Genomic DNA, 6,953 nt, shown 5'->3' on the forward strand with positions numbered 1-6,953 from the left:
CCATGTTCACCTTTGCTTCTCTCTGCCTCACAAGGGTCCTGTGCATTTAGCCTAATGGTGGAGAAATTGCTGAGCGACTACTGGGCTTTATTTATTTCAATTTTTAAATTCCAAAATCAGTAAGTCAACAAATAGCTAAGCCAGGGGTGGGGAACCTCCAGACTGCAGGCCAAATGCAGTTTTCCAGGCCTCGTATCTAGCCCCTCAGGACTCTCTCATACACGCTGCACAACCTCCCCACCCCTGTGGGGAATGCTTTTGCCTGGCTGGTATGTGTCCTTGGCTTACCAGTATGGAGAGAATCATAGAATGGAAGAGTTGGAACAACCACGAGGCTCCAACCCCCTGCAATGCAGGAATCTTTTGCCCGTTATTGATGGCATCTACCGTATTTTTCGCTCTATAAGACGCACCAGACCACAAGACGCACCTAGTTTTTGGAGGAGGAAAACAAGAAAAAAAATATTCTGAATCTCGGAAGCCAGAACAGCAAGAGGGATCGCTGCGCAGTGAAAGCAGCAATCCCTCTTGCTGTTCTGGCTTCTGGGATAGCTGCGCACACACATTTCCCCATACTTTTTAGGAGGGAAAAAGTGAGTCTCATAGAGCAAAAAATACGGTATCTGCCTCCTGCTGCCCACATGATTCTTGACCAACAGTTATTATGACTGCAAGTAGTAAGAACATGCACCGCCATTTCTCAGGTGAAATTAACCATTTAACAGGTCTTCCGCATTTTGAATTTGTCCCTGTTCACTCTTATGATGACATCGTCACTGTAGGAACAAGCCAAAGCTGAATTTGAGGCAGTTTGTGGATTCCAGTTGTGGTGAGGCCTGTTAGAGGGCAAAGCAGGGGGATGCTTCAACTGCCCCCCCCCAAAAAAAAAAAGAAAGAAGAGATGCAGTTGCATTAATGATAACCTCCACACGAACATGGGTTAAAACTAAAGCACTGGCAATGTGGTGGTTGCACATTAAACATGTATGAACATACTCTGAACTTCTTTGTAGAATGCGAATCCAGCCCAATGCAGCCACATTTAAGTCCCACTAATGCTGTGGGTTAAACCACAGAGCCTAGGGCTTGCCAATCAGAAGGTTGGCGGTTTGAATCCCCATGACGGCATGAGCTCCCATTGTTCGGTCCCAGCTCCTGCCAACCTAGCAGTTCAAAAGCACGTCAAAGTGCAAGTAGATAAATAGGTACCGCTCTGGCGGGAAGGTAAACGGTGTTTCCGTGTGCTGCTCTGGTTTGCCAGAAGCGGCTTAGTCATGCTGGCCACATAACCCGGAAGCTGTCTGCAGAAAAACACCGGCTCCAACGGCCAATAAAGTGAGATGAGCGCTGCAACCCCAGAGTCGGTCACAACTGGACCTAATGGTCAGGGGTCCCTTTACCTTTTAATGTAGAGATTTAATATTTTAATCAGGTACATAATTAAGTCACCTAAAGCAGGTATCTTCAACCTTTGCAGATTCAGAACCCATGTATTTGGGGACCCATTTCTTAACCTTTTACCATATATTTGCATGGTGGTAGCACGTCTATTGTGACCCACCTTGGACCAGGCTGCAACTCACTAGTGGGTTGTCCACCCCACCAGCTGAAGACCAGTGACCTAAACAACTTTGACCCATAGTACCTTTTTTAAATAAATAAATAAAACTTCTATACCACTTTATATTTTTAATAAAAATCTCAAAGCGGTTTACAGCATAAACCTTAAGCGCTGCCTTCTCCCTCATGTTCCACCTCGGTTGCTGGGGTCTTCTTGTGGGTCATTTTTAGTGGCCCCACATGACCCTGAAGTTCAGCTAGCCTTTTACCAGGGCCCAAGCTTTTACTGCCTTGTGACCCTGTCCTGCGGAACTCCGTGCCAATGGAAGTTCATCAGGAGTCATCCCTGCTCATTTTCGGGCATCTTGTAAAAACTCCTATTATTCAGGCAGAATTTTCAAACCAGAGATGCTTCACCAACCAGCGTTTACTGATGTCTGACATTCTTAAAAAGTGTGGTTTATATATATTTATTTAAATAAATAAATAGCTGTCCCATTTAAATCAACGGGAATTTAAAATGCCTTAACTTGGATCCTGCCCATAGCACCATAACTGTACACGGCGCTTTACCTATTAACATAAGCGAAATTCAAGTCCCTGCCCCAGGGAGCTTACAAAGTACTGGTTTTATTCCATATGTATGTGAACAATGGGCCCCCATGGAGGTTTAACTTTTGGATATTCGAAACCCTTGGTCAGTCCCAATTATCTCACTTGCATAACAGACTTCAATTTTCCATGAATATTTACTGCACAACACAGTTCATGGGTTCCCACCCTGATTTGGGGGCCTAGGCATGTATTGAACTCGGTCCCATGAGATCAGTCTTTCAACAGACTGCAATTAGCTCAGTCTTGTGAACAAGGCCACCTTCCCCAAGGGACCAGGAGGCGCCCAAGAGATCAGAGCCAACAATTTCTTGGAAGCATGAGGGAAGATATTGTTACATTCTTCCAGTATTTGAAATGGTATCATCTTGGCTTTTCAGCAAAGGGTGGTGAGTTTTGCATAAAATTGTCCTACAGTCAACCCCGTAGATTGCAAATTGGGGCAGGGAACCCTTTTTGCCCCAAGTATCATGTTCCATTCTGGGCAACCTTCTGGAGGTGCATGATTGTATTTACATACACATATAAGTAAGTAAGTAAGTAAGTAAGTAAGTAAATAAGTAAGTAAATAAATAAATAAATAAACAAATAATATTTATTTATTTATTTATTTATTTATTTATTTATTTATTCATTCATTCATTCATTCATACATACATACATACCCTGCCCATGCATACATACATACATACATACCCTGGGGAAGCCCAGCCACTCTGGGCGGCTTCCAACAGAATTTTAAAAACACGGTAAAACATCAAACGTTAAAAACTTCCCTAAACAGGGCAGCCTTCAGATACCTTCTAAAAGTCAGGTAGTTGTTTATTTCCTTGACATCTGATGAGAGGGCGTTCCACAGGGCAGGCGCCACTACCAAGAAGGCCCTCTTCCTGGTTCCCTGTAACCTCACTTCTTGCAGTGAGGGAACCGCCAAAAGGCCGTCGGAGCTGGACCTCAGTGTCTGGGCTGAACACTGGAGATGCTCCTTCAGGTATACTGGGCTGAGGCTGTTCTCTTAGGCTTGCCAGGAACAGATATTTCATCCATCAAATGCCTGGGTAAACAGGAATGTCTTAAAATTCCTCCTGAAAGTTAACAAGGAAGGAGACACAGGCACATCTCACTAGGAAGGGCATCCCACAATCAGGGAACTGCCACTGAAAAGGCCCTGACACAGGTCAATGCCAACCAGGCAGCTAATAGTGGAGCCACCACCAAAAAGACTTTCGGACACTCTTAGTGGAACTATGGAACTTCTCATAGTTGTGAAGGTAGTAAAAATGTGGCATGAGTGGAGAGTGAACTTGTAAAGAAGAATAAGTCGATAGGAGTAGGGATGGTTTTTATTTCCCAATGTCACAGTCTGATCTAATGTGGGTCACAATGGTAGCACTACTGCAGGTAAGGTAGAAAAATTAAGAAAAAATCCCCCTGTGTTAAGTTTTATGTTGAGGTAGGTCCTGGGTCTGAAAAATTGGAAACTAGATGCTCTGGAAACAGAAGCATTAGGCAGAAAGATCCTATGATCTTTCCAATGACCAGCAGTGTGATCATAAACAAGTCCTTGCAATGTGAAGTTCCAACTTCTTTTCAAAAATCATGCTCTCCCATGATGGGACAGGCTTTTGAAAAATCTGTGTGCATGGGCTGAGTTTCTGTGTCTGTCTAGCAGTTAATATATCACTTGATCGTAGAAAACCTCAAAGTAATTTACAAAAAAACAATTAAATCTTTTAAAATATTGGGGGTCAAAATGGGGTTCTCAGCTGATGCATCATTTAGGAACATATTGAGCCTTATATTGAGTCAGCCCATTCATCTATCTCACTCAGCATGGTCTGCAATGACAGAAAGTGGCTTCCAATGGTTTCAGGCAGGGGACTTGACCTCCCTACCTGGAGATGAAGGAGACGCAATCTTTTGCATGTAACACAGTTGTACTGCCCCATGGATCTACAGCCCTTTCCCCATAACCAAGAGCTGGTCTTGAGAGTGTCTGCTTCTGCTCCATGCTTTTTGGTGGAGAACAAATGTAGGACACAGAATTCTGCCATGCATTTAATAGCACCAGATGTGCACCTAATTTCTGTGCCACATCTTCACCAGCCCCAGAGCCAAACCTGAATCATAGCTAGAGTCTTTGTTCTGGGATTTGAGAGGCTCTCGCCAAGCCCAAAGACAGACTGCAAAACCTCACCTGCAGATGTAAGCCTTAATATTTGCTGTTCGGCTTGTACGCAATTCGTTGCATTTCAAAATACTGAAAACTCTCAAAAGGTCCTGTATTATACGGTAAATGTCTAGAGTCAAAAGAAGCCAGTTCAGGTTTTTTAGAAGTCCTTGTGTTGCAAAACTGACATTCCAAAGTTTGCTGCTCAATTTTATAGACAAGAAGCAACACTTCCCACACACTATCCGTTGCCAAGATGCCCTGCCCTAAGTAGGCGAAATATATACAGCAAAGGCCCACATGATTTGTGACCCACCAAGTTGAACACACAGCCCACCAGCCACGTCTGGCACTGAACCAGCGGGGCTTCCTAAACCTCATGTTCTGCTGTTGCTCTTCCAGCTTGGAGGGCAGTGCAAAAACAAGTGAGGTTGTCAAGCACCTGTTAGCATGCAAAGGACATTGTAGTGGACTATATTCAGATTAGCAACTTGCACAAGTATGATAGCACATGGGGAGGGGCCAACACTTAGCATCCTTAGTTAGATGGAAGGATCTTATGATACCTGAACCACAATTCTATGTAAAATCAGCTATGAACATACAGTAATAACAAATATGAATATAATATATACAGTATTATTGTACAGTGTTCTGAAATGAATGAGTGAACAACTCCTATCATCCCTGCCCATTGACCATGATGGGAATTAGAACCCAGCAACACCTGCATGGGTCATAGGCTTTCCTATCCCCTAGATCAGGCATGGCCAAACTTGGCCCTCCAGATGTTTTGGGACTACAATTCCCATCATCCCTGACCACTGGCTCTGTTAGCTAGGGATGATGGGAGTTGTAGTCCCAAAGCATCTGGAGGGCCAAGTTTGGCCGTGCCTGCCCTAGATGGAAGCTGACAGCAAAGAATGGGGTGGGGAACCTTTTGGACCACCAGATGTTGCTTAACTACAACTCCCATGAGCCCCAGCCAGCATGTCCAATAGCCAGGGATGGTGAGAGCTACCATTCAGCAACTTCTGGAAGGCCAAATATTCCCCATGGATGGTTAAGAAAATCACTTGAGTAGGAGGACACCAACAGCTAAGACTGAACAAAACTATGGGATGCATTCAATATTAGTTGTACACAAAGTAGGCCTGCTAAAGTTCATGAACATGACTAACTTAAGGCCCATTCATTTCGGTGGGTCAGCTTCAATTAATTTCAATTTGCACAGCTACTACTGGTGCTTATTTATTTAGTTGACCCTGGTGGCCAACATCCACTTTTTCTGTGAGATCAGTTTTAGGTTTCGTGTTTCATTAATAGCTTTACCCTTGGGAATCAAGAACTAGTCTTGCTATTTAATAAAACTTCTTTAGATTATATTATATATAAAGACTCTCCTCCCTGAAAGAGAGGGGAGTGGTTGTGGGCGGGAGCCTGAACACCGCCCCTAGCAGGGGGCGTAGCCCCCTGCCTCCAGCTCACCTGGCTGGCGCTCACGCCCCCCCGGTGGCCGTCCAACCAGGTGTCCAGCAGCCTTGATGCTGCAGCGTCAGCCTCTCCCCGGCCTCATTTCTCTTCGTCGTCCTGTGCGAGTCAGGAGTCATCGTAGGGAAGAGCTCAGCCACGAGGTTTGGAGTCGGGGGGGGGGGTGTTTGTGTGTGTGGAGGCTGTCTGGTTCCTGGCTTGCCTTTTTAAATTTAGGAGGCTTGCGTGTGCTCATTGCTTTACTGCTTTTAAAAAACCTACGCACCCAAGTTTGCCTTGCTGTCTTGCTGTGTCCTCTTTTCTGTGTAAAAACCTACATTTAACCTTTTATTTCCCCCCACTCCTGGTGCTGGATTTGTTTGGGTGTTTTTAAGTGCGAATTACCTTTCTTAAGCTGCAGCTTGTTCCTTTGCCCAGCACATGGTCACTCCACCAGCAGCGAGGTCTGAGTGTGAATGCCATCTTACTATCTCCCTTGTCTCCTCACTTTCCTTCCCTGGCCTCTGCCTTGGTGGCTGTGCGTTTTATTTTAATTTTGGCCAGTGTGCATGTATGTTTTTTCCCTTCTATTGCCCTTGCCCGTCCGATTGCCTGGCTGGTCTGGGTGACTGAGTGGGTTTGCCTTTGGGTTTGCCTTACATTTTAATTTGTTGGCCAGGGTGCTTGTACGTTTTCCCCCCTCCCTTGCCCTTGACTGTTCCTCTCTAATTTTAAGTTGTGTGTGTGTGTGCTGGCAGCGTGTGTTTGTGCCTGCCGTTTGTTGATTTATTACTCTTTTAGTGTGGGTTTGATTTACCCTGCCATCCATTGGTACCACTTAAATCGGGAGCCCCCTCTGAAATTTTAAATGATGCTGGGGCTTAGAATAGACTGTGCATTTAAACCTCACCCCTCTTACTTTATCTAAGCCACCCCCCCCCTTTTCGCTTGGTGTTTGGGGAAAGAAATAAGGCAGGGCTTGGGGGGGACAATTCAGGGTTTCTGACCAGGGAACCATTCCTCAGCATTGTACATTTATATGTTTAGAACCTTTGGAGGTGTACCTTTGCCTGTTCTTGTCATTGGCTTCACTTGCCAGTACAGGGTCCCTAAAGAAAACCGCTTTTAAACAAAACAAAAC

Source organism: Podarcis cretensis (genome assembly GCF_951804945.1).
Source record: "Podarcis cretensis genome assembly, chromosome: 14".
NCBI lineage: Eukaryota > Metazoa > Chordata > Lepidosauria > Squamata > Lacertidae > Podarcis > Podarcis cretensis.